Source organism: Crinia signifera, chromosome 9 (genome assembly GCF_055691185.1).
Source record: "Crinia signifera chromosome 9, ASM5569118v1, whole genome shotgun sequence".
NCBI lineage: Eukaryota > Metazoa > Chordata > Amphibia > Anura > Myobatrachidae > Crinia > Crinia signifera.
This window is the reverse complement of record NC_139225.1, coordinates 136,163,350-136,190,943: the sequence shown is the minus strand read 5'-3', so window position 1 is coordinate 136,190,943 and position 27,594 is coordinate 136,163,350. Positions and strand designations below refer to the sequence as shown.

At 44.1% G+C, this 27,594-nt stretch overlaps 1 protein-coding gene and 1 long non-coding RNA gene across 4 annotated transcripts in view; one reads left to right on the top strand and one right to left on the bottom strand.

Annotated features, from left to right (window-relative positions):
• Positions 1 to 27,594, top strand: part of LOC146036126 (leucine-rich repeat and fibronectin type III domain-containing protein 1-like) — a 181,172-nt gene that overhangs the window by 58,157 nt on the left and 95,421 nt on the right. Inside the window, exon 1 of one of the 3 annotated variants that reach the window (XM_083159957.1) lies at positions 4,844 to 5,223. The exons of the other annotated variants lie outside the window; for them this stretch is intronic. The gene's annotated coding sequence lies outside the window, so the exon portion shown is untranslated. Of the gene's footprint in view, positions 1 to 4,843; positions 5,224 to 27,594 lie in introns of those variants that run through there. 3 annotated transcript variants of the gene reach the window in all.
• On the bottom strand, positions 506 to 27,256 carry LOC146036127 (uncharacterized). The gene is made up of 3 exons (XR_014460776.1): positions 27,195 to 27,256; positions 24,015 to 24,421; positions 506 to 4,923 (listed from the first exon to the last, which is right to left on the bottom strand). It is a non-coding gene; the product is annotated as an uncharacterized LOC146036127 (long non-coding RNA).

Sequence of the window (27,594 nt, the reverse complement as noted above, 5' to 3'; positions counted from 1 at the left end):
CAATGCTCATGCTCAAACAGGACATCAAAATCAAGATTACAATGAAGTGATGGGTGTTGCTGGCTGCTGTTGTGATCTGTGTTGCTGGATGATGGATGCTGTGATATGGATATTGGGTCACAGGTGGTACAAGTGGCGGTGGCAGAGGGCACAAACCAATATGTTGCCTAAGGCTCTCAGCCAGAGATGGCAATCTGGGAGGCAATGGAGTCATCTGCCTACGGGCTCCTGCTCAAAAAGGGGCACCTCTCCTCCCCTGCAAGTTAGAATCAGTTAATTAAAAGTTTTCGATATTGCTTCTGTGGCTGACTCCCCCTCCTAGCAGGACCATAGATGTCACACTTTTTTTTATTTCAAACATAAAATACATAACCCACATACAGTACATACATACACGCATACATACATACATACATACACACACACATGCATAAATACTGTATATTCATATACGGTAATGTGTGTGTGTTTGTGTGGCATCAATATTTATCTTGCCTCCGGGCAACTGGGGTGAACTCACGCCTATGACACATGCACAAGCATTGGGATTTCCGCGGCTGGTTTTCATGTTCATATTACTCAATAGAACTCAGTAGAGTTAATCTAGAGCAATAACAATATCAATAATAATAGTAATAACAACGTAACAAAATAAAGCAAAGAGATCCCCACATGGCAGCAGGTTGATAATACGATGAATCACAAACGTACAGAGCTGTTGCAGCAAATACATCCGAGTGCAAAGTGCTCACTTAATGCAGACATTCAAGATATCTCTTGGAGATCCGTAATAATAATAAAGTAATGGAAGAGGGCAGGAAAATAAATCAAATACATTTGATTCAAGACATGGGGTAGAAGCAATATATAAATGTAATTATTATATATATTATACCCTCGAGTGCAGAGATTCCTCTTGACTTTGAGCTTGGCACATTAGGCGACGGTTGCGGCGCTAGCCTTCAGTTGTCAACAAGATGCCACTAAGTGCGGCCGGATGACATAGCACTGACATGTTTGTAAGCCAGTGGAGTGTGATATTTATCTCACCTCGACTTTGCTTCTCCGAAGCCTCTGTGGATAATATTTATATGATTAGACCAGCTGGAAGCCTAAAACGCATTCTTGGCCTGACAGACGCTCCAATTTGAGACATTTTACATTTAAATAATATTAGCTGGTAAAGGGGAATTATATCTTAGATGAAAGACTTGGTTTTGTGCAAGAAACTGTATTCATTCATTAAAAAAGGATGCAGTGACGATCTGTTCAGGCCGCGATGGAAACTCAAATGTATTTTACTGCGCCATACAGGTCATTCACGCCGCGATTAAGCCGCATTGTGATTTGCATATTCAGAAGCTAATTTTCCATGAAGTTTATATTGATTTATTGTATTGTGCTGTAAATGCCGCATCAGCCCTAGAAGGCGTTACGTAGGCCCCGTTGAAAAAGTGGTCAGAGGTCTATGGGGAGGGTGGGGATCAGCAGTAACTAGGTTAACGGCATTATCCCGGTCATCAATTGGAAGAAACAGCTGCAATTGTCACTTTCTGGGGGAAATGGTACTTTTTCTCCAGATTTTTGTCTGACTGCATTTTTATATGTGGAACCCATTGTTTGGATCTGTTTAGTGCAGTAGTGGTCATTCAGGAATTGACAGTAACTTAAAAAGCTGATTCAATTCCATCTAGAACTGTATAAATTGAGCCCAGATTTCCCCCCCCAAATTCCTACTTGCCGGACCTTATACGAAAAGCATCACTATATATAAAAGGCTAAATCCTCCTCACCATTTTGAGGTAAAGTACCACCAGCGACCACTAGAGGCCAAACGGCAGACCAAATTACTCCTCTACAGAAAGGGAAATCAAAATTATATGTTTCAAACTTCCTGGTTATGGACAGAGGGAGTTGTGAAGGAAGAGATTGGAGCAGGGGTGGCATGCGTGCACAGTGGGGGGAGGGACGCAGGCCTGACAGAATGTACATGGGGGGCTAATGCAATGTCTCACAGGCATGGATACAGCACCGAGGTCTGCATCCATGCCAGAGGATGGTGGATAGTCCTGACTCTTGTCAGTCAGTAGCTGCAACAGGTGACCAATCACGAGGATGATTGGTCACCTGTGGACAGGGGGCTTTTTAAATATTATTAATACTAGAGGAAGGGGGCTGTTAAATATTAATACAGTATTATTATTATTTAACACCCCCCTCCCTGTAGTGTTATTAATACTACAGGGAGGGGGCTGTTAAATATTATTAATAATAGAGGAAGGGAGCTGTTAAATAATAATTGTATGGCCGCTCACCACCACCCGCTGCCCACCGCCATGGCCCTGTGTGGTGTGCGCTCAGCTCCTTGGCTGCTGAGGGGGCTCACACAAGCGCTGGCGGACATTTGAAATATGGTGCCTGCCCACCAGTCTATCAGAGCTCACGGATTGGCAGCTGCAGTTAGCGATTGGTTGCCAGACTGCAAGCTCCAATTGGCTCATGAACCAGCAACATATTTCAAATGTCCATCGGTGCTAGTGTTAGAGGCTCAGTAGCATCTGGCTGTGGTGGTGAGTGCTCTCCTCCCCTCTTCTCTCCTCTCCAGCACTAATATGGGATTTCTGTAAGGGGCACTAATGTGGGCAATGTGTAAGGGGTCATACTGGGGGAAATATGTGTGAGGGACATTACTGGCGGCATTACAGTGTGTGACATTGTATAATGAGCATTACAATGTGCGGCATAATGTGTAATGGGTACTGCAGTGTTTGACTATGTGTAATTGGCAATACAGTATGTGACAATGTGTAATGGGCATTACAGTGGGTACAATCCTGGTTTAGTGTGTCTAAGAGGCTCTTTAGATCGCTATCCCAGGGTGGGCCTGGGATTTTGATCCTGGGTCCGATCCTTTCACACCAAACCCAGGTCACCCATTTAACACAAGGTGACCCGGATTTAACCCTTCTTAAATTCCCGGTGGAATTGCTGGGTTGGCCAACCCGGGTTATTCAGATTGGTGCTTTAGCATTGCACCTCGACCCAGCAATAACCTGTGTTATAAATGTGATCTGAAAGGGGTATGAGGAGCTCTACCTGGTGCAATGTGAACAAATGGCACTATTATGTGGTGTAATGTGAATAATGGAAACTACTGTGACACTATTATGTGGCCAAGCCCCTTCCCGATAAAGCCATGCCCTAAATTTGTATTGCCCGCCTTCGGCACACACTGTTCCTATGTTGAGTATGGGGGGGTTGCAAAGCATATTTTTGCACCTGGGCCCACAACTCGCTAGTTCTGCCTCTGGATTGGACGTAGGAGCAGATAGGGACTAAGCCATCATTTTGAAGGGGGTTTAACTAGTGGGCCATTAAATACATTTTAAGAAGAGCACATCATGCAGGGTTGTTTTTTACATTTTTTGTAGTGTTATCTGCAGCTGTTTTTGTGCATGTGTTAATTAGTTTGTTTGTACTGACGGAAGATGGGTGGATCAGAGCATTCTAGGGAAGCAGGGGTGCATTGGCCATAGACCTTACAGGGAAGATTCCCAGGAGGCCGCCACACCTATGAGGCCACTTGTCCAGAGTAGTGGCCCCGTCCCCCACCTGTCTCCCACACTCACACCCTTTGCCCGTAAATGAGTACATACTCATTTAAGGAAGGTGCCCATCTACATTATATCCATTGTTAAAGGGACAGGAGTGGGCACTATCTATGGGGTGTAACCATGTCTTGGCTCCACTAGGGAGGGGTGGGGATATTTGTCATATTTGGAAGATTATGGTAATGAGTTGTTTGTCTGATGGGGTTTGTGGTCTGTTTTCAGTCTCAGAGGGGTGGGGTGTGGGGGGGGGGGGGTTGGAGTTGTGACATGTGGGGGTTTGTGGTTTGTCGCAGCAGCTTAAAGTTATAGGTGCCACTAGACTGCCAAGTGTATTGAAACCAGTGGCTTCCACACAGGTATAGCGAAGGATCAATCCTCCTGCCTATTTTGGTTTGGTGTTGGGTCTGTTTACATTTTATTTGTTGCCGCCCAATGTGAGGCCATTTCTACAAATTTTTCCAGGGCCAATATTAGTTCCCAATGTGCCACTGTAGGGAAGCACCTGTCCCTGCAGCCACACACAGCAGTGGCACACATGGGGAGGGTTTCTGAGTGCCCAGTATCTCTACAGTGGGCGTGCCTGCATTCAGAGCCTGTCCCCTCATGGAATAAATCTGTGATTCACAGGTCCATTGGGGGAAGGGGTGTGGGCAGGGCCAATATGATATGATTTGCATCCCTGACCCCTTTATTATAGACCTGTGACTCGCTATTAACCATCTGAATGCCTTCATGTACAGAAACCGCCTTTATAATCCTGCATTTGTCCATTCACAGAAGTGTGGTCTCATTTACTGGGGTAATTTATTCGAGCAGGCTTAAGGAGATAGAAAGTGAGCAATCCCAATTTAGCAGCGAAGGTCTAATTGGTTGCTACCAGTTCTTGCACATATGCATTATGTTAGTAAATAAACCTCGGTGACATTTAACGTTGTCAAACAATACAGAACGGAATCAATGGCTGAGCCTGGAGAATATAACAAACACGCAGCTGACAGATGTTTGATGGTCTTAATCCAATTTTACACGGCTAGTTCCGCTTAGGACTCATCCATTTATTGGCATATCCATATTGTAGACATTGCGCTCACTTGCAGTTTTCACATTCCTCAAGGAGACCGTAAGGGGAGTGCAGGAGTGTGATCCCGGCTCCTTATGCACCCCCAACAGCATCACTTCCTACAGCCGGGGGTGGTCCCCTGCCAATTCCAGCGCAGCTCATATGACAGAGAACAGAGAACGTCTCTCCATTAAATCCTGGGAGAATAGATTTATTTCCTCATTTTTGCACATGGCTGGGCAGCTCGACAATCTGAAAGGAGAAAAAAAAAAGCAGATCTAATTAGGGAACAGCTCTTCTGTCACCCAGTATGTAGCAGAGCTGCGCGTATGCTTGTAAACAGAAGCAAACAGTCATCGGTAGTTTGTTATTTCGCTTATAATTAATGGCCCGAGGCTGACCCCTGCACAGAGAAAGTCCCGATCCCTACCACCGTGCTCTACGGCAAGTGAGAAATGAAAGCGATCAGTCTCCAATCAAGAAGCAGATGTCCGCGGTGAAAGTTACGGCCGGTGACATGGGAATACGGGAGGAGAAGCAGGAAGATCTGAGGTTAGGGAGATGTTCAAAAGCGCTTCAGGAATGGGCTGAAGGGGTCATTTATTTATGGTTTATTAGAAATTGTTTATATATTGTGCAGCGCTATGCGGAAAATATTTCTACAGATGTAGCCAGCCTCAGCCAGTCTGCCAGCGTGACATATCCAAAGTGCTGGTGGTGGGCGTGGCCGGTGGATGGTGCCGCGCGAGCGTCTCATGCACTCGCCTGTCCCATTGCCAAAAATGGGGCGCGTGAGTGTCTCGTGTGCGCACGCCCCATTCTGGCGGACGGGGGATGGGGCGGCGCAGGCTGGCGGGGGATAACAGATGACGATCAGATCGCTGGGAGCTCCATCTGTGTCATTCACATCGGCCCCTTCCTCGTTGGAACCTACAGTCATGGGTCTTCAACCTGTGGCCCTCCAGATGTTGTGAAACTACATGTTCCAACATGCATTGCCACATTTTTTCCTATGAGAGCATGTCAAAACTGTCAGGGCATGCTGGGACATGTAGTTCTACAACATCTGGAGGGCCAGAGGTTGAAGACATGTGGTCTACATCATATGGATGCAGCAGGGGGGGTGGGGCTGGAAGGAGCGATGTGATAGGAGGTGGCGCTATTTGGAGGAGGCTGTGTAGGGGGAATGGCACTTGCAATTGCATAATCATATGCACGCACCCCGCTGCACAGGGCTGTTAATACATGCATTGTACAGCAGGGGGCAGTGCCATGATGACATGATTAAGCATGAGCCATGTTATCTTGTCCCCAAGGACTACACCTCCCTGCTGAGGGGGGTTACGGGGGCCTGCGGGGAGATGCCCATCTTTCCTTTGGGCCGGGAGGGGCACCTCTTTTTCGAGAGCCACCCGGGCATTCCAGGGGGGTAAGCAAATATGACACATATGCACACATGGGGCGGGATGTTGTAACATCCGCGGCCCCCTTCGCCGGCTACCGCATTATTAATAACGGCATATGCTATAACATATGCCGTTATTCATGCAAGGGACAGCTCTTGCGATAAGCGCTGTCCCTTGCGATGCGGTGCCGGCGCTGGACTTCCGGGTCTGTGACCCGGGAGTCCATCTGCGCATGCGCAGACCCCGGCGCCGGCCGCAGGGCACGCTGGGAGGGATCCGTGACGGATCCCTCAAACAGCGCTGCGGTAAGAAGCCCATAGGCTTCTGCAGGGATTCGCCAGCTTTAGCTGGCGATTCCCTCCGCAGCGCTGACACTGCGGAGGGGGCATATAGCATATAGAAATGCGGTAGAAACCCCGAAAACGGGGTTTTTACCGCATTTCTGCTATATAGCATCCCGCCCATGACCTCAATGTTATGAGGCAGTAACATACCTCCCAACTGTTCCGCTTTCCGCAGGTACTGTATGTACCCAAAAACATTGTCTTGCAGTGGGGCAGTTAGGAGCCCCCCCCCCTGTCATCTGGTGAACAGACGCTATGCGCATGCATCTATTCCCGCAGCAGAGAGACTGGGGGGCTGGCCAGCAGCTTTACAGAGCTGCTAGCCATGACCCCACAGCGGCAAAAATGTGGCGTGGCCTTGTGAGAATGATGCCATTTGTATGCCACTCCCCTAATTAATTACCACTAAGCCAGAGGCAGAACTCTGGGAGGCAATGGAGTCATCTGCCGCCGGGCTCCTGCTCCCAACGGGGCACCTCTCTTCCCCCTGGAAGTTTAAATCAGTTATTTAAAAGCCAATGATATTGCTTCTGTGGCTGAGTTCTGAAATATATGTGTTCTATCTATCTATCTATCTATCTATCTATCTATCTATCTATCTATCTATCTATATATCTATCTAAACAAAAATATATATTTTATATAAGGTTATATAGGGTTGTTTGTTTGTTTGTTTGTTTGTGTATGTGTGTGTTTGTGGGGCACCAATATATATCTTGCCTCCGGGCAACTGGAACGAACTTACGCCACTGCACTAAGCCACGCCCCCATTATTTCAGGAGCTCGCCTTTGGCGCGCACGGCTGTCCCTCCTTTCTTGTCTGCAAAGTCTGGAGGTATGCGGTAATGCTAAACATTCTACTGAGAGTATTTTGTTTCTTTTCATTTTGCCTGTGAATTATACTAATTAAGAGTCCTCAGTTTTCCATACAGGTATAGAATTATAAGCAGGAAGCGAAACCGTAGTTCTCGGCCCACATCTGGCAGGAGACAGAATCCAAGTGGTCTTGTATCTTAGTGACACATTTAATAGTCTGTGAAGTCCATCAGTCTGGGTTTACAAAAAGAAACGACTTGTCAAGATGGAAGTAGCTGCTAATGTAACTCCTAGAGAGCAGTGTCACTTAAATCCTCGTATGCTGCACATCGCAGGCAGGATCTACTCTCCCAGCACATTAGAGCCAGACTAACGCACATGTTAGGAATTTGGCTGACAAGCGGGAGGCAATGGAGGGGAACTCCTGATGGGCACAATGGTATATTAAAACAACCACTAAGGATTTGTCTCTGTATTTAATTTTTTTTTATAAAAAAAACAAAACAAAACACAATGGCAGGGATAAACTATTTAAAGCATACTTGATTGCAACACAGCACAAAGCTCGTTACTGTATCTACCACAAATGAAGATTTATTTAAACGACATGGAAACAAATGCAGAATGGAAATATGATTGTTTTATTTTCAATCTTCTAAAAGCTTCAGTAACCAGAGACATTTTTTAAATAGAGCACCAACTGAATCTGACCCCTCCCTCACAATTGCATACAATGCTGCTGGCAGTTAGAGCACCTGATGAATCTGACTCCTCCCCACATTTGCATATGATGCTGCTGGCAGTTAGAGCGCCAACTGAATCTGACCCCTCCCTCACATTTGCATACAATGCTGCTGGCAGTTAGAGCACCTGATGAATCTGACTCCTCCCTTACATTTGCATATGATGCTGCTGGCAGTTAGAGCACCTGCTGAATATGACCCCTCCCTCAAATTTGCATACAATGCTGCGGGCAGTTAGAGCACCTGATGAATCTGACTCCTCCCCACATTTGCATATGATGCTGCTGGCAGTTAGAGCACCTGCTGAATCTGACCCCTCCCTCACATTTGCATACAATGCTGCTGGCAGTTAGAGCACCTGATGAATCTGACTCCTCCCCACATTTGCATATGATGCTGCTGGCAGTTAGAGCACTTGCTGAATCTGACCCCTCCCTCACATTTGCATACAATGCTGCTGGCAGTTAGAGCACCTGATGAATCTGACTCCTCCCTTACATTTGCGTATGATGCTGCTGGCAGTTAGAGCACCTGCTGAATATGACCCCTCCCTCACATTTGCATATGATGCTGCAAGCAGTTAAAGCATTCTGCCTCTCCCTGCCTCTCTGTCGCCCTCTGCCTCTCCCTGTCACCCACTGCCGTGTTGCATATTGGGTTGAAGTGAAGGAAGGGGGGGGGGGGGGGTGTAATTATATTTTTGCACCTGGGCTCACCACCCACAAGTCCAGCCACTGGTAACTATGCCCCGGATCCTCCTGCAGGCATTGCAGCCTGAGGAAATAATGGAAAGTACTCCCATGCTCCGTGAACTGTTTTAAGCACAGCTGATTGGTCAGTTGCTACAGCTTGTCCAATCGAATCTGCTGTCACAGTCTTTCCCTTTGTAGCATGCCATTTGAGGTTTCTCCAGCCGTGGGTAAAGGCATCTGTGACATTGAGCATCTTCTGACCCATGCAGAAGATTGGCATCCCTGCAGATCTATTAGATGGGGATAATATTGTCACATTCCAAAGGTAATGTACCATGGATGCATAGAATGACACATACGATGAGACCGTTGTAAGTCATATGTTTCCTGCAACCTCCGCGCACACAAACTGTCAGCTTTGCTACGTAGATCAATGATCGTCATGTCAAGCTCAGTTAAAGGCACTTTCCCTGCGTGAGGACTCGGGCATACATCAGACAGAAATAAAGAGAAGCTTCACCCTTAGCGGGGGGATTTACACTGGGATCCCATCATCACAGTCAGCTACAGTACAACACCTGCAATCACTGGTGTGATGGATTCTGCCACCCCTGCATTGCACACTACATTATTGTCTCTGTTCAGCATCCTCCTAATTAAGCATTCTCCCCTATGGGGTCACTCTCAGCAGCCTCCTCTCTCATGCAGCCTCTCGCTCCTTTCAGTAAGTGTAGGGCTGACAGAGCTTCTGCCAGATGGGAAGCGTTGATGAAAGAGCCATCACTCCATTCTGCATTATTGTATTCTGAAATTTGTCTTCAAAGCACAAGCTCTGAATGAGTGGAATATACCAGAGGGGATTCTGGGCCATAGTCGCTAAGCAGCCTTCGCCGTACAATCCTGCACTCGGCAGCACAATTAGGCGTAGCAATCAGTGTTGTCTCTGTGCTGTGATCTGTGGATGTGACATGCAAACAGCGGGGTCACAATGGTCACTTACTGCAGGCAGTATAAATGCAGCTGCGGGTTTCGTTTAACCCTCTAGCAGAACTGTAGGAGAAGCTGGGGAAAGAGCGCTTTATGATTGGCTGGCGGCAGACATTATTAACCCACGATGGCTAATACGTGAATCTGGTTACCACCTATCGCTATGGTTTTTTTTACGCGAAAAACTAGAAAAAATCCACAGTTCCACTTCTTTAGTTTTATACTGAATATCAAAGTTTATAGGACCAGACTGGAAGATGGACGCAATACTGGTCTATGAGGATCTGAGCGATGTTTAGAACTGCGCACATGATGGTGTCACACTGCACAGTACCATTTACATTGTGCTTTATGGTACTTGCCATCCTCTAACAGTTTATCGATACGCTCTGACTTGTGCTGTTGCACAGATGGTTGTGTGGCCATGATGATATGTAGACAACTGCAGAGTACCATTTCCATTGTGCTGCATGGTACTTGCCATTCTCTGTAACAGTTTATTGATACGTTGTGACTTGTGTACCGTTTCCATTGTGCTGTATGGTACGTGCCATTCTCTGTAACAGTTTATTGATACGTTGTGACTTGTGTACCATTTCCATTGTGCTGTATGGTACGTGCCATTCTCTGTAACAGTTTATTGATACATTGTGACGTGTGTACCATTTCCATTGTGCTGTATGGTACGTGCCATTCTCTGTAACAGTTTATCGATACGTTGTGACTTGTGTACCATTTCCATTGTGCTGTATGGTACGTGCCATTCTCTGTAACAGTTTATTGATACATTGTGACTTGTGTACCTTTTCCATTGTGCTGTATGGTACGTGCCATTCTCTGTAACAGTTTATCGATACGTTGTGACTTGTGTACCATTTCCATTGTGCTGTATGGTACGTGCCATTCTCTGTAACAGTTTATTGATATGTTGTGACTTGTGTACCATTTCCATTGTGCTGTATGGTACGTGCCATTCTCTGTAACAGTTTATTGATACATTGTGACTTGTGTACCATTTCCATTGTGCTGTATGGTACGTGCCATTCTCTGTAACAGTTTATCGATACACTGTGACATGTGCCGTGGCACAGATGGTTGTGTGTCCATGATGATATGTAGACAACTACAGAGTACCGTTTCCATTGTGCTGCATGGTACTTGCCATTCTCTGTAACAGTTTATCGATACATTGTGACTTGTGTACCATTTCCATTGTGCTGTATGGTACGTGCCATTCTCTGTAACAGTTTATCGATACATTGTGACTTGTGTACCATTTCCATTGTGCTGTATGGTACGTGCCATTCTCTGTAACAGTTTATTGATACATTGTGACTTGTGTACCATTTCCATTGTGCTGTATGGTACGTGCCATTCTCTGTAACAGTTTATTGATACATTGTGACTTGTGTACCATTTCCATTGTGCTGTATGGTACGTGCCATTCTCTGTAACAGTTTATCGATACACTGTGACATGTGCCGTGGCACAGATGGTTGTGTGGCCATGATGATATGTAGACAACTACAGAGTACCGTTTCCATTGTGCTGCATGGTACGTGCCATTCTCTGTAACAGTTTATTGATACGTTGTGACTTGTGCCGTTGCGTAGATGGGGGCTGGACCATGGTTACATATTTCAAATTGTGTTGTCAAGCCCCAGCCTGGATTTTTCACAGTGGAAGTGGCCAGCATCTGAAAGGGTGGACTGCTCACCTGGTAGTCTGGGTGAACACACCCAAAATTTGAACATCTCATGGGAATTCTGGGGGAATGGGCAAGTGTCGCTGCACTTCCACCTATAATAGCTGGTATGGGTGGCAAACGTCAAATATATGGAGTCACATGCTGAGACACAGGAGCAGCGACTGTTGCATAATGCTGTGTGCTTCGATATGCACAAGGTTTGTGGAAGAATTAGCGCAATAAATTTGAGGGAGTGCAGCCTACTACAACAGAAAGGAAGGTACACCACCTCCTAAGTACACTGGAAACACACAAATTTACAAACACACAACTAAATTTGTGTGTTTCCATAATGCTGTGTGCTTGTCAGCAGCACCTGGATATAGGTTTATATGGTGTATAAGTCCAAATCTCAGACACATCCTACTTTTATCCATGTTCTGAGCCATTTATTTTATACAGTATGTAATACTGTCCATGCGCTGGCTATTAGGCAGTAATTACATTTATAAAGCCTCTGCTGTACCTGTGGTCCAGCGACTGACAGTTGTACCTGTGGTCGAGCGACCTGTGGTTCCAACCAGAGTGAACGGCTTCCACACAGGCCACCACATCATCATATGCTAACTCCCAACATGCCAGTCTCATAACACTGTGGGTATGCCTGGGACTTCCAGAGCTGCCACCAGCCTCTCTTCACTACCACCTTCAACCTCTGAGGGACACTTAAGCCCTTTGGGTGGGACACAGAGGATAGTGCCCATAAAGTCATTGTTTATTTGGGAGGTATGTGCATATTTATGTGGCTGAGACATCCACTTGCAGTTGTGCGAACACTTTCTTACTATACCCATGCTACTGTACATGAGAATAAACCTATGTAGCTTCTCCTGACGCAGGCTGACATCAGTGGCAAATTAGCGCATAGTGGGGTGGGTGACTTTTCAAGACCCCCTCTATTCTATTCTAAGCATAATAGGTCAATTTATGGCATAGCAATCTGCATCAGCTCCACACTGACAGCATTTTCATAAAAGGTGACAAATAGCAATAGCGCTACGAATGCTTATAAAGTTATGGAAAATGTCATAGCAAAATGCTAGGTTAAGGTTGATGCAATTCTCAATCGGAACCTAAGTGCTCAGGTTACTTAATAAACATATTCAGCTCCCAACACCACTGTTAGTGAATTGGGCTGTCTGCTGTGAGCGAAACGGCATATGTTTATAGTTATTTTCTTTCTATTGCCTTGTGAACTATACAAGACAAAACAACTAGACTTTATGGATAACTGTGCGGTATACGACTGTACTGTACTGCGTTCTTTCATTTACGGTATTCAATAGAGGTCACATATGTGGCATGGTATGCACTTTGAGTAGCGTGGCAGGCGACAAGGGGGGCACACCAAGGGCGTGGCTTCACAATCGCGTCATCATGGCTGCGCACCCCATTATACAGCGCAGGAAAATCATGGGGCGGGGCTATTATCAAGAAGAGGGCGGGGCTATTGAATGATAACCAGCCATTTAGCTAATGTAGTCACACGGACAGGCATTTCATAACCATGTTAAATTTATTTCTTATGTATTTACCTCATAAAATTATCCAATTCTTCTAGTAATGTGCATTTAGAGGGATATTGGGGAAGATAGTGTGAGGGTTGTACATGCCGCATGGCACTGGCCACACCAACACAGCACTAGCCACATCTACACAGACTGGCCACACCCACTCTGCCTCCCACTATAGGCCCTTGATAGTTTCCAGTCCCATATTGCCCGGCAGTGGCATAATGATAAAATTGGTACTTGTTTCCTAGCACGGCGCCTGCGATAAAGATTGTATCCATCAGGACCCCCAAAAACCGTGTTGATCACATCGCATGCAACCGAATCGCATGCGATGCGATCAACGCGATTTTTACATTGGATCAATGTAAAATGGTCCCTGAGACCCGATTTTACATTGGCCCCAATGTTAAATGGCCCCCAGACCCCAATTTTTATTGTTTCCCAACCCTGATGGGTCAAATGCCCCCCCATTGTTAACGCCACCCCAGCGGTGGCGGTATGCGTCCTCCGACCTTTTCATACTCCCAATATCCACGTCGGCGTGGAGTTGATGCTATATGATTCTATATAGTATAGCGAGCCACCGCACCGGAAGCGTGGCGAGCGGCCGCGCATTACTTTACAGGTATTACGCGTCCCCTCGCTGGGCGCGCTGCGCACTCCGCCATGCTTCGGGCTCGGTGGCTCGCTACACTCGCCACACTATGTAAAATCAACTCCACGCCGACGTGGATAGTGGGGGAATGAAAAGGTCGGAGGACGCGTACCGCCGCCCCTCGCGGACTCGCTGCGCTCGCCGCGCTTTGGGTTGGCGTTCATCGTGGGGTGGCATTAACAATGGGGGGGGGGTCATTTCACATGTAAAATACCCATAAGGGTGGGTATACAATGAAAAATCGGGTCCATTGGCCCATTTAACATTGTTCCTTATGTAAAATCGCGTCCATCGCATCGGTCGCATCACATGCCTTAACTTAAGGCATGCGATGGACACGATGGACGCAATTTTTTAATTGTCGGGGAAAAGGCTAAAAATAGCCCTGAAATCGCGTCGGTCGCGTCCATCGCATACCTTAAGTCAAGGTATGCGATCACCTACAACGGGAACCGTGCTAAGAAACAAGTACCATAAAATTTGCTACCCCCAGCCAAAATAGTTTCTGGTGGCCCCCCTATAATGCCCCTTACACATTACGCCACACACTGTAATGCCAATTACACATTACGCCACACACCGAAATTCCCCTTACCTATGGTCAGATGATTCCCAATCTATAGCACCCATGATGACAGTGAGATAGGGTGATGGGAAGAAGCAGAGGGTGACAGGCAGTGTGATAGTGAGAGAAAGTCAGTGGAGGGGAGAGGGGGACACTGAACTGGCTGGAAAGGAGACAATGAGATTGGTGGTCAGGGGTAGATTTAGATCAGCTCCTACCTGTCATTTTTCAAACCAAGCCTGTAACTTAAGAAGGGAGGAGCGGATTGGCCGGTGATAAAAAAACCAGACAGTTTATCACTCCACAGAGCTTAATAAATCAACCCACCAGTGAGGTTAAAAATAAACTGTTAGGAGCTGATTGGCCTGTGACAAAGTACCAGGCACTGTATCACGTCTCCTTCCTTTTCACTGCTTCATACATCTACCCCTGAGTATGTGATCAGGCCGGGACCAACTCCCGATCAGCGCTGACCAGTGCACTAATAAAGCAGTTAGCTGTGAGTGACAGGATGGGTGCTTGGCAGGGCAGAGGAGTGAGACAGCCCTTTACTATATCCATGCCGGCCTGTTTTCCCCTCTCCCAAACACCGCATTAGACTTCATTCTTAAAGAGACCGGACAGCCGCTGGTGCCAGTAGCACAGAGCAACAGTACAGCACTGTCCCAGCGCAGCAGACCTCACACACCGCACACAACGAATGACATCAGGGGCAATAAATGAAGCGCAGCACCTCATTTATTGTTAGTACTCCCCAAAGACTCCGCGGCAAGTGCAGCGAGCCCCGCGAGGGGACACATTACGCGTCCTACTGACCTTTTCATACCTCCGCTATCCATGTCGGCGTGGAATTGATTTTATATAGTGTGGCGAGCGGACGCGGATTACATGTAAGCTGCGCTCACCACACTATATAAAATCAACTGCACGCCGGCATGGATAGTGGGGGTATGAAAAGGTCGGGACGACACGTCCGCTCACCACGCTTCGGGCTGCCGTGGATAGTGGGGGTTTGAAAAGGCACCACAGAACCCCTAACCCTGTAGTCAGGGTTGCTGTACCCTGCCGTAATAGCCACTCAGACGCTGGAGCGTGTCATTGCTGGAGTGTCTGAGACGCTCCTGCGTGTCAAACAGATGGAGCGCCTCTCCGCCGGCGCCAGAATGGTCCCCTCTCTGCCAAAGGGGACCGGCGGTGTGAGAGAGGCGCTGAGTAGGCAACAGTACGGTAGTTACTTGTTTAGTTTCACGGCGGCAGCCTACGCTGATAACGTAGCGGCCGCGGGAACACCATGCTATTTCTGACTGACCGCTAACTACGCTGTCCGCGGGAACACTACGCTGATACTGACAGGAACACTACGCTGATGGCGTAAGCTGCCGCCGTGAAACTAAACAAGTACCATATATATATATATATATATATATATATATGGCTAAATACTCCTCACCTCTGAGGTGAAGTACCGCCAGTGACCACTGGAGGCTACTCGGTTGGCCTTTTAACTCCTTAACAGAAAGTGAAAGCAAAATGATCTCTTTCAAACTTGCTGGATATGGAGAGAGGGAATTGTCAAGACAGAGATTGGAGGTAGGAGCTTTATGTAACGGGACCATTCACTACAAGGGGCCAGATAGAGCTGCCTTGTATTCACCAACCTCTTTTTTCTACAAGAACCAGCATCATCTTCAGATAATGCTGATTCAAAGATCCCTGCCCCTTCATATGGGCAGGAAGTAAAAAATTCTGAAGAGGGATCTTAGTTGATCCCTCTGACACATCCACATGTGACCTTTGACTGTACACATGTGACCTTTGGCCAGGTGGGCACCTGTAGTATCACTGCTACTTCTATAGCAGTGATACTGATTGCAGGGACAGATGTACTTCATAGCAGCTTTCCATGAGGCTATTTAAATATTCCCCCCAACATATAGTCTCCCTAATGGGTGTCAGTATAACAGCAAATAATGTATATCAATCATTGCCTTCTTCTATATAAATTAACCAGTGATCCATATTAAATAATGGTAAGTACTATATCAGACTTACAGAACTCTAAATAAAGGTGCCCATACACTAGTAAGATTTATCTTCAGATCTGGCTGGTTGGAACAAAAACATGGTTATGGATGAGTGACAGTTTGTCAGTTTTCCAGCATTTCCAAGCAAATGGTCAACTGTCATTTGCTCTCATCCATAACCATGTTTTTGTTCCAACCAGACAGATCTGCAGACAAATCTGCGTTGTATGGCCACCTAACTCTTTGATCCACTCTCAGGTGTACAATAAGTCTGTCTGGTCCTCGTGGACTCCAGTGCAATATCCCCAGTTAAGCCAATGGGCGGTATTCAATGTGAATACCGGCGAGGTGCAGCGAATCCTGTTTAGGATTCGCTGCACATTCGCCACATTCCGGAGCCTCGCCGGCTCCGGTATTCAACGAGTCAGGGGCTTGCTGCCCCTGACCGGCGAATATGAGCTCCTGCGGCGAACGCCGCAGGGAGCCTGAGGACGGTGGCAGGCAGGGAGATGGAAGTCTCTCTGCCTGCCCCAGAGAGTATGTGGGTGGGAGGTGGGCTCCCCGGGTGCCAGGCAGCACAGGCTGCCCCCCGGGGGTGCCAGCAGGGGACCGGGTATATTCACTACACCCGATCGTGCATATGTAACGATCGGGTGCAGTGAATATATGAATATCTAATGAGCGGCTCGGCTCCGGCGCCCCCTGCTGGCTGCTGTGTAAAAAAAAAATATATATATATTTTTTTAAATTAAATATATATTCATGTGCTTACAGCACATGAATAAAAATAGCATGCCCCTCCTCAGAATAAAATTCCTGATTTTTTTACACCAAATGTAAAAACAAAACACTTTATTTTAAAAGTTCACATTCCACTTCTCAATAAAAAGATAGCGATTGCTAATCGGTGAATCATGGCGAAAAAAACCTTCAAATGTATTCGCCATGTGGTCATTGAATAGAGTGATTCACCGTTTTAGTCAAAAATTCGCCAAACAGCACAAATTCGCCATAAAAACCTGGCGAATCAGGCTCATTGAATACCGCCCAATATGATGCCTCATATCTCATTGACGCGTTTCAGGGTACTTGACAGTTTCTTCAGAAGGAATTAAGGATCCTTCATATGGAGGGGGATTACTTGCATCATCTTGGCTTAACCTTGGATGGTGAACTGTGTGCTAATAGATTGCTAAGTAAAAATGGTGTCAGCAGCGACTGAAAGGCTGTTCCCATTAGTTTTTCCATTTGGTCTTAAAAGCCAGTTTACCAGTTATATCAGAAACACCTTAATGTGCCTGCTCTTATCGCCGCTATTCACATTGTTAAGGGGACTGTTTGCAAGAAAATAACGAGATAACGCCTCTGATAAGAGGATGTTACAGTGAATAATCTAATTGTAAAGTGTTAGCCAATACTAATAGTTACTTCTGGGCTATGATCCAGCCTATTACATGCACAGAAACAAATATAGCAGGTAAGGAGTGGAGGCATCTGAAGACCTTTCTCTGGCAGTGCTTTAGGGATCAGGAATACCTGGTAATGGCACCTGCAGATGGTGTCAGCTATTGGAATCAAGCTTCAAAAAGTTTTCAGAGCAAATTAACCCATGCACCAAATTATGGGGGAAATGTATCAAACCACGCAGGAAGGTAAAGCATTAACCAATCTGCTTCTGTCATTTTACAGGCTGTGTTTAAAACAAAAAAAAAACTGGAGCAGATTGGCTGATACTTGGAGGAGTCTTCAGTCTCGGCAGAAATTTTCGCAGAGCGTAAAAAATGGCAAAGATTCACCTATCCGTTCAATCATGGAAGGTCCGTTTTCAAGTACATTTTCGCCCATGCCATTTCACTTTTGTTGGGGGGGTGAAACATGGGCAAAAATGGTCGCAAAAATGGTCGCAAATTTGCAAAAAGCATGTGAACTCGTGGCAATTTTGACGATTTATGCGGTTTTCGCCAATGCTGGATTTTTTGCCCAGGAAGAAAATCAGCACGGAGATTGAATAGGGTGAGTCAAATTTGCCCTAAAAATGGCCAAAGAGTGCTGATTTTTCACCTTGTGAAAAATTGGGCCAGTATTCAATACTTCACTTTATCTCTCTCTCAACTTTATCGCTCTACAAGGTTTGATACATATTCCCCAGTTTTCTTATGAAAACCTACAAGAATTTATATTTTTACAATTTTCTTCACAGGCAAAAGGATACATAAGCAGATTATTACTTGTAGGTCGGTGTCTGGGAAGTATAAAGAATTCTGATCACTGAAGGACATATTGCACAATTCCTTTTGAGGTTCTACTGTAGGCTGCCCATTAGCTTGTGACCCTATTCACCTTACCTTGGTGTAGAGGAACAGAAGCTTTAATTGTTAGTCGTGGAATGACTCATGTATCCGGAGTCTATGTATCATGCATGCTTTCATGACGCTCTTACACTGGTGTTAAGGTAGACATCATACATAACACTTTCGTATCTCGTTTATAGCACGTTCGGTCTTCTGTTAATCACTTCTTCAGCTGAGTCATTCCATCTTTCCAAACACGTTAGTTGACCTGTAGGTGACAGGGTACATGCCTGTAAACCAGTCATGTGTGTCACAGTGCTTATTAATGTTCTCTGTCTTGCAACTTAAGTTCTGATTCTGCTGTGGCCACATTGTAATTGCTTGCACCTCTATTTAATATTTGAATTTGTCTGAAAGCTTATACTGTATTTCCCATAGTCTACTGTGAGCATGTGGCCCGTCTTTCACTGGTGTTCTTCTCCAGTACTGTATCGTGTAGACACCTCACCTTATTCTTTTCAGGTACCATGTAGACACTTCACCTTATTCTTCTCCAGTTCCATGTAGAACCTCACCGTATACTTCTCCCATACCTTGTAGACACCACCTTGTTCTTCTCCAGTATCAAGTAGACACCTCACATTATTCTTCTCTAGTGGACTAGAAGAGTCTACCATGTAGACTCTTCACCCTACTCTTTCCCAGTATCATGTAGACACTTCACCTTATCCTTCTTCATATAGACACTTACACTTATTCTTTTCCAGTACCGTGTAAACACCTCTCCTTATTCTTCTCCTGTACCATGTAAATACATCACCTTTTTCTTCTCCAGTACCATGAAGATACTGCACATTAGTCTTCTCCAGTATCATGTACAAGTTTCCGATATTATTTTTGGATACCTTGTAGGTATCATAGTCCTCAATATCATGTATATGTCTTGCCTTAATCTTGACTAACACCATGCAGATGAGTTACCATACTGTATTGTAGAATATCTCAAAACCAGCAATTTACAGGATCCAAAACAGCATGGGTTTACTGGGGGAAGATCATGTCAAACAAATCTTATTGACTTTTTTGACTGGGTGACTAAAGTAATAGATCAAGGTGGGGCTGTAGATGTAGCTTATCTAGACTTTAGTAAAGCTTTTGACACTGTCCCACATCGCAGACTGTTAAATAAACTTGAAAGCTTGGGATTGGATTCTAAGATAGTTGAATGGATAAGAGCGTGGTTGCAGGACAGAAAACAGAGAGTTGTAGTAAACGGAGTACAGTCAAAGGAGGGAAAGGTTACAAGTGGAGTACCCCAGGGATCTGTACTTGGACCGGTGCTTTTTAATATCTTTATTGGTAATATTGCAAATGGAATTGAGGGTAAAATGTGCCTTTTTGCAGATGACACAAAGGTATGCAACAGGGTAGACACACCAGGAGGGGTAAAACAAATTATTGAGGATCTAGGCAGATTAGAGAAATGGTCAAGAGAATGGCAACTACAGTTTAATGCCAAAAAATGCAAAATCATGCACTTGGGTCTCAGAAATCCAAAGACTCAATATAGTATAAATGGCACTATAATGGAAACTACTGAGGAAGAGAGGGATCTAGGTGTCACTATTTCAGGGGACTTAAAAGCAGGTAGGCAATGTAACAAAGCAATGAAGAAGGCAAGTCAGATGCTTGGTTGCATAGGGAGAGGTATCAGCAGTAGAAAGAAAGAAGTAATAATGCCACTGTATAGGTCATTGGTACGACCTCACCTAGAGTATTGTGTTCAGTTCTGGAGGCCATATCTCCAGAAGGATATAAATACATTAGAGACTGTACAAAGAAGAGCAACTAAAATGGTGCATGGCCTACATCACAAAACGTACCAGGAAAGACTAAAAGATCTTAATATGTATACTTTAGAGCAGAGAAGGGAAAGGGGGGACATGATAGAAACTTTCAAATATATCAAGGGCTTTAACAAGGTACAGGTGGGAGACATTCTTCACAGGAAGAGGAGCAAAAGAACACGAGGACATGCACTGAAACTAGAGGGAGGAAGATTCAGGGGAAATGCGAGGAAGAATTTTTTCACAGAAAGAGTAGTAGATAAGTGGAATAGCCTCCCAACAGAGGTGGTAGACGCAAATACAGTAGTACAATTTAAACATGCTTGGGATAGGCATATTGATATCCTTACAAAAAAATAAGGATCAAATATGGTTTGAGGTAACATGTTTAAAAAAAGGGGCAGACTAGATGGGCCAAGTGGTTCTTATCTGCCGTCAAATTCTATGTTTCTATGTTTCTATGTTTCTATTCTCCTTCTATACCACTATGTAGATGCTTCACAATGTTCTACACTGCCATATAAACTTGCCCACTGCCATAGATGCTTCTCCACTGCCATAGAAACTTTTCTTTATTTTTCTCCAGTAACACACACACACACACACACACATATATATTGTATATGTTATACATTATTCTCCAATACCGTGTAGATGCTTTACTATACTGTGTACTGTATACACCTCATCATATTCTTTGCAAATGCCATGTACTGCTGTAGATGGGTCATCATATTCTATTACAATACTATGTAGACAATTTTTAATGTTGATTATTTACTCTTTAGGACCCTCTGCCACAGTTAATAGGATGTCATGGGGAAGCCTGTATGAGAGAGACCTGGTGTAAACCAGTAGTATGCAAAGTGAGATATGGTATCAGTGGTTTTCCATTTAAGTGTATGTCAAAGCACTATCTCCTGCTAGAGCACCTATTCTGGACATAGAACTTTCCAACCTTTAATAAATGAACCCAACAGTCTCTCTTAATGACAAATATATTTAGTAAGGACAAGACAACATTCTGTTCTGATCAAATGCTCCCATAGATGATAGATAGACGAGTGGGGTGCTGAGGCTCCATCAAAATACACATATGCCTTAATGGTTGGCATTGGCACTGATTGTTCCTCACCTAATTTCTACTCAAATACAGTGGAAAGGTCCTACCCTGCTGTGATGGAAACAGATGGAAAACCTTATATCTACTGATATTATTGCAGAATATAATAGTAAATATGGAATTAGTGCTACGACATTTATAAATACAGTACTGCTGAGCCCAATTGGCACTCTAACACTAGAGAACAACACATACAGAAAATTAACAGTCATTCTCTGACACATATTAATAAAGCGGTCCTAATGTTTCCTAGATATTAGGATTTATTGGGCCATCACAAAGGTTCAACTGAGTTGTAATTTAGGAGTAAAACAGAAACATCTGTATCATATAATAAATAAGAGCAATGGTATTATGGTGCTGGGGGACCTTGGTGTGGCGTCTGTAGTTCTGCTCGGGTTCCCCTGACTCCAGTTGCGATGCGTAAATGGGCTCAGCGCACCTGTACAGCTTCTCTTGTTCTGTGTGGTGTGGATTACTGAATTATTAACACCTGTCTTTGTTAGAATGTCACAATGCCACTGCGAAGGGTTCTTATAATCATTCTTGCCTTACCTCTAAGACAGTGGTGCTACCTCATATACAGTACATTACAATATAATATTAGTATAGAGAATAATAAACCAGAAATATCCTTTAACTGGTCACGCCTGTACATTTTGAAGATGTCTTTATGTCGTTATCATTCTTCAGTATGCCCAGTAATTTCCCAGGTGTACATACATGAAAAATTCCTGGTGATGCGTGTTTGATAAGACACATCAGCTGGAACCTGTCATGTTCAATCATTGTGTATTATCATTTTATGTAGAATTGAGAACCCTAAATTGGCTACACTCGCCTGGGTGTGCTGTTCTGCAAAATATAGTCATTGTATGAGTTTCTATTCACATAGAAGAGTACATCATTCCTCTGTGACTTTCTTCTGCAGTGGCCTTCCTGCAATGGGCAAGGATTACCGCAGGATCTTTCCAGACCAATAAATCTTATAGGAAGTGGCAAAAGTGTTATCATCGGTGATACCAACTTTATGGTCACACCAAATATTGATTTGATTCAGATGAATTCATTCACCCTGCATTTTGTAAATTGATAAACATAAACTATTAACAGTTCTCTTTTTTTAAAGTATTCTAACTGCAGCATTGTATCCACATCTGCCTAAAACTTTTCCATATATATTTGTATTATTGATGCAATTTGGTTAGATAATACATGAAAGTAGGGACATGTTTACCATGACAGTCTTTTGAGGTTGTCCTGGTGTTGTTGGAAAGGATATGTGCAGGGGTTAAAGTGGAGGAGGAGGGGTGGAACTGAGTATCACTACCTGCAATAGTGAAGTAGAACTAGTTCAACCTCAGGGGCAAACGCAGAATTTTCAGAAGGGGGTTTCCAGAGGCGTGGAGCAAAGCACGGAGATGGACACTTAGGTGACCCAGTATATGCTGCGTCAGTTAAAGTATTATAGATAGACCAAATGTATATAAATAATAATAATTATTAAAAAAAATAATGATATATATATATATATATATATATATATATATATACATACATACATAGAGGGGCGTCAACAGCAGTGTATGATCCCTGGGCATAGCAATGTATTTGGGCCCCTGCCGATCCTCCACCGGTAGGGGTGGGGGAAGCTTTGATGTCCCCCGGGTGGTAGGGGGTATGATATCAACCGTTCTGCATGTAGGGCCTGGATCAGTAATTTCCACTAATTACCCCTTTACTCCACAGATGGTGGGAGATGAGGTGGGAGAAGGGGGCATTGGGCTGAATGAAGGGGCCCTGATACATAACTTCTAGGGTGGTAGAGGATGTTTAATATGCAGAGGAGGGGTGTATAGTGGAGTGGGCTCATTATTCATAATTTTCTGGTGGGAGGACAGCTTGCTTGACTGCAGATATCTCCAGTTCCTTAGATTTTAATAGAATTCAAAACTAGAGAATCCCACCTACCAAATGGTATTGGGGACTAGGGGATCAGAGTTCAGGAGGCAGAGCAATCTGCCCACGAGAATATAATACTACATACCAGGTGTGTGGAGCTGGAGCAGTAACCAGCTGCTGGAAGGCTGATATCTCTGGTTCTGGGAACAGTAGAGACAAGCTACTAGTGTCCCTCCAAAGGGGAAGAGTCCCAAGTTCTAAGTCAGACAGAACCTGATATATCTGACTGGAAATAACAATTAACAGGCTTGGATGGGGACCACTGCTTTGAAGTCAGATATCTCCGGTTCCCAAGGGCCGATTTTTACAATTCTTATACCCATGGAAAGAGAGGACCCTCAGCTTTCAGCTGAGGGCCCTTAGACTCCTGGGGGGGGGGGGTTTCTGGGTACTCAGACACCCCCCCTGCGTACGCTACTGAACCTCCACCTCACAGAGAAGCATTACAGTTTGCAGGGGGCACACTGGACACCCCGGACACTCAGGACACCCCTACCACTGGCCTGCGGTGCACATGTTGATATTGCAGGTATATGAGCACACACCCGTGGCTGACAACAATCCAGTTACTTAAACAGTGGTGTTTGTTTACAAATGCTGATTTATAGCAGGTATAGCCTTACTCACCTTTGCATGGTGTCTTACAGATCCGCTACTGGTGAGTATTTGCTCTGCACTGGAATCATCATGGGTTGCACATAATCATAGGAATCTCTGGGGCTAAATGGAAGTTGTGTATCTTCCACTGTGATGTCCTAATGCAGTCTCTCACACAGTTCCAAGACGGCTCCCCACATGCTCAGCAGAGATGTCTGTCGCCATCTTGGGATAGGGTATGAAGCCTCTCTGGAAAACAGGAAGACTGGAGTCTGCACAGTAGCGCACTCCTCTTTCAAAATTAATCCCATGTTGAGTTAATATTGTTGCTAGTGTAACTCAATGGCAAAATAATTAACTCCGGTGCTTTGGTGTCATGAGCAGGGACCAGCCTGCCAAGGGTAGTCCAAGGATCCATCTCCAGCGAGAGAGAGATACTGTAGAGAGAGATACAGTGAGAGAATGGGAGAGAGTATACATTACATTGATCAGCTTACCCTAACATGTTTATAAACCTCAGTGCTATGATACTGTCATGTCTGCCAGGCGTTGCTGGTTTACAAGTCACAGGTTTATTACAGACCGCTCTGGCGCCAGACTCTATTTGACAGTCGCAATTCTGTCTCCACTCTCCTGTGGCTTTATTGTTCCAGACAGCCAGTACATACAATAAATACACAATGACAGACTTTTCACAGAACAGAAATGTTCCGAATAGAGAGGAAGCTATTTCAAACTATAATGTCTTTTTTTCATTCCCACCATTATGCTCCAGTGAATTTCATTTATTCAACAGTCTAATTTAGAGGCTTGGAGAATCATCTGCAGACGGTAAGCAGGTTTTCTGTGTCTCCTGCGTAACAGCAAACACTCATCGGGAGTTGTGTAAGAAAAATGTGATTATTGTGGATTATTTGCCAGAACACAGTGAAGCAGCCATTTTGTGGATTGTTTAGGTTCAATATTGATTCGGCCCACAAAATGGATGGTGTGATATTGTAAAGGTGATGGGTCACATTTAAGCGACCCTCAAGACTGGGATCCCCCATAATCGCAATAGAACAAAATTGAACATGTTTTCTCTCACTGTAGCCCAGAAGTATCAAGCTTCAAAAAGTGATAAAATGGAGAGTGATAAACAGCCAGCCAATCAGCACCTACCTGCCATGTCACAGGCTGGCTTTGAAAAATGACAGGTTGGAGCTGATTGGCTGGCTGTTTATCACTCTACACATTATCACTTTTTGAAGCTTGATACATCTGGCCCTCTCCACTCTGCTTAGTACTGTACTGTGCATCTATCCTTTAGTCTTTCCGCCTTGATTTTGGTCATGATGGGTTGACCGATAAAGCAAGTTTTCAGGGGTCTGGTGCAGGGAGAATATGAAAATATAGGTATTATGAAGAATCATGAATTAATTATTAATATGCCTTATAGATTACCAATATTATCTTTGTTCTATGATTTATCTGTAAATATATATACTGTATTATATATATATATATATATATATATATATATATATATATATATATATATATAATGGATTGGGAAGAGAAATGTGGTGAAAACTAGCAAAATCACATGTGTTTGACGTGCGATGTGTTGCACGGTCCCATGTACATCGGATCAGAGATCGGCCCTGCTGTACGTCCTACAGTACCTCCAACTCTGACAGCCACCAGCAGCAAGGCATGGGATCGTATGTGATATATTGTATACAAAAGGGCCACATACGATATATTGCACGTGTCTTCTTCTCCCCTCGGAAAAGTCATAAAATGTACAGTATGGGGGCCTTTATAGAAAAGAGTCTAACCAGGGAGTGATGCCAGATAGTACTACAGCAGTAGTATTACAAATAGATCGTCTTTTCTCCTTGTTAACTCAGCTGATCCTATCCTTCAGGGGAGAAGAGCCGATAAGTGTTTTGTCGTAATGAGATGTAAGGGACCAGGGGAATTCATAGCTTGATATTGGAGATCAATTTAGGTCAACAAAGAAGAAATTGTTGGATTTCTAACTGGTGATTTTTAAAACCCATTTGTAGGTGTTTGGTCAGGGATGAAGTATTTATTAGGCAATACTATTAGATATGGAATGATCCCCTTCCAGGTTTTAGACCTTCATATCCCATTTAGATGGTTGCCCATTAATACTGCAAAGTGCAATACCAGCTAGAAATTAGTTTAGTGCTAAGCTCCTAGATATTGAAGCTGGTGGAGCGTGTGATACAGAAGATTTAATGGTAAGAATTCCCTGCTCCTGTTCCCGTTTACTGGTGTTGGGGGTAGAATCTTCCTTAAGAAAGGAGCCAGTTCAATTTAAGCCTCTGCAAAATCTGTAAGTTGAATAAGTCTGACTTGTGCGCGTTAGAGGTGGCAAGTATTCATATTAATATTTTGAGCGGAATTCAATTGTGTTTTTTTAGCCATGATAATTAATGGGCGCCCAATGTTGCAATTGAATTGTTTTGGACGCACTTTAATTATTTCGCTAATCGCAATAATTAAAGTGCTTCCAAGCTTTAGTTGACCAGGTTTATGTGAGTATAGAAGCTAAACCCATCTAAACTAATAGGCACAATACCATTTGGGCACCCACACAATACACTTCCAGCCTAAATGCCGGCACGGGCAGCTCAGGGATAGACCAACATTTGATTTACCCTGCACTGACAGCTAAACAATTGAATTTCATTCTTTATTTATAATTACGTTTTTAATATACAGTTGTATTGTTCCATTTTTCAATCAACTTCTATCACTGGAAAGTAATTAAAAAACAATGCAAATGGCATTAATTTCCTATCAGCTTCCAATTGATAGAATGTATCACATGCAACCGTGTTATCCCAAAATTCAAAAACATTTGTTTTTGTATGATTGTTGTTTTGCAATTTAAGCTATTGTTTATTACTCTTATGACCACTATTAAGGTGGTGCATCAAAATGAATCAGAAAGATCTCTGACTTAATAAAGAAAGTTACACCATTCTATTTACTCAGTGAATATATAATGCACATTTCAATAAATGTTGATGTTAATGCAAATAGAGTCAGATAGTTTGCATTAAGTTGCATACACAGTTTTAACTTAAGGCATTGTTTAATTAATATGTTGCAAATGTAGCAACGCTACCTTTTAACTACAAAGATAATCTACCAATGTTCTGTATTATGCGTCCAGGTGAAATAGTTGCTACTTACTGATTGCCTGACTTGCTTCCTACTTTCTTTGCTCATAGATGTAACAAATATCACTGCGTCCTCACTGTCTGTTACATAATCTGAGTAGGTATTGCAAGACCAGATTACGCAATAGACAGCTGTAGAGCACAAGGTCAGAAAGTTCACATGGTAAATAAAATAAAATCCCAATGTAACAAGCGTAAATGTTGCATCACTCTTCTCAGCACATTGGTTGAATAAATATGGTGTCTATTCAGATGTATTTGCTCTATTCCTAAGAGGGCCCAGTCTAAATTTGTCTATAGCACCCAGGATATTAGACAAACATGAGATTACTGTATATAAAACTAACATGACTTCATGCCACCGTGCTAGGGAAGCAGATATATGTGTTGGATGGGGTCTCGATTGCTGTAAG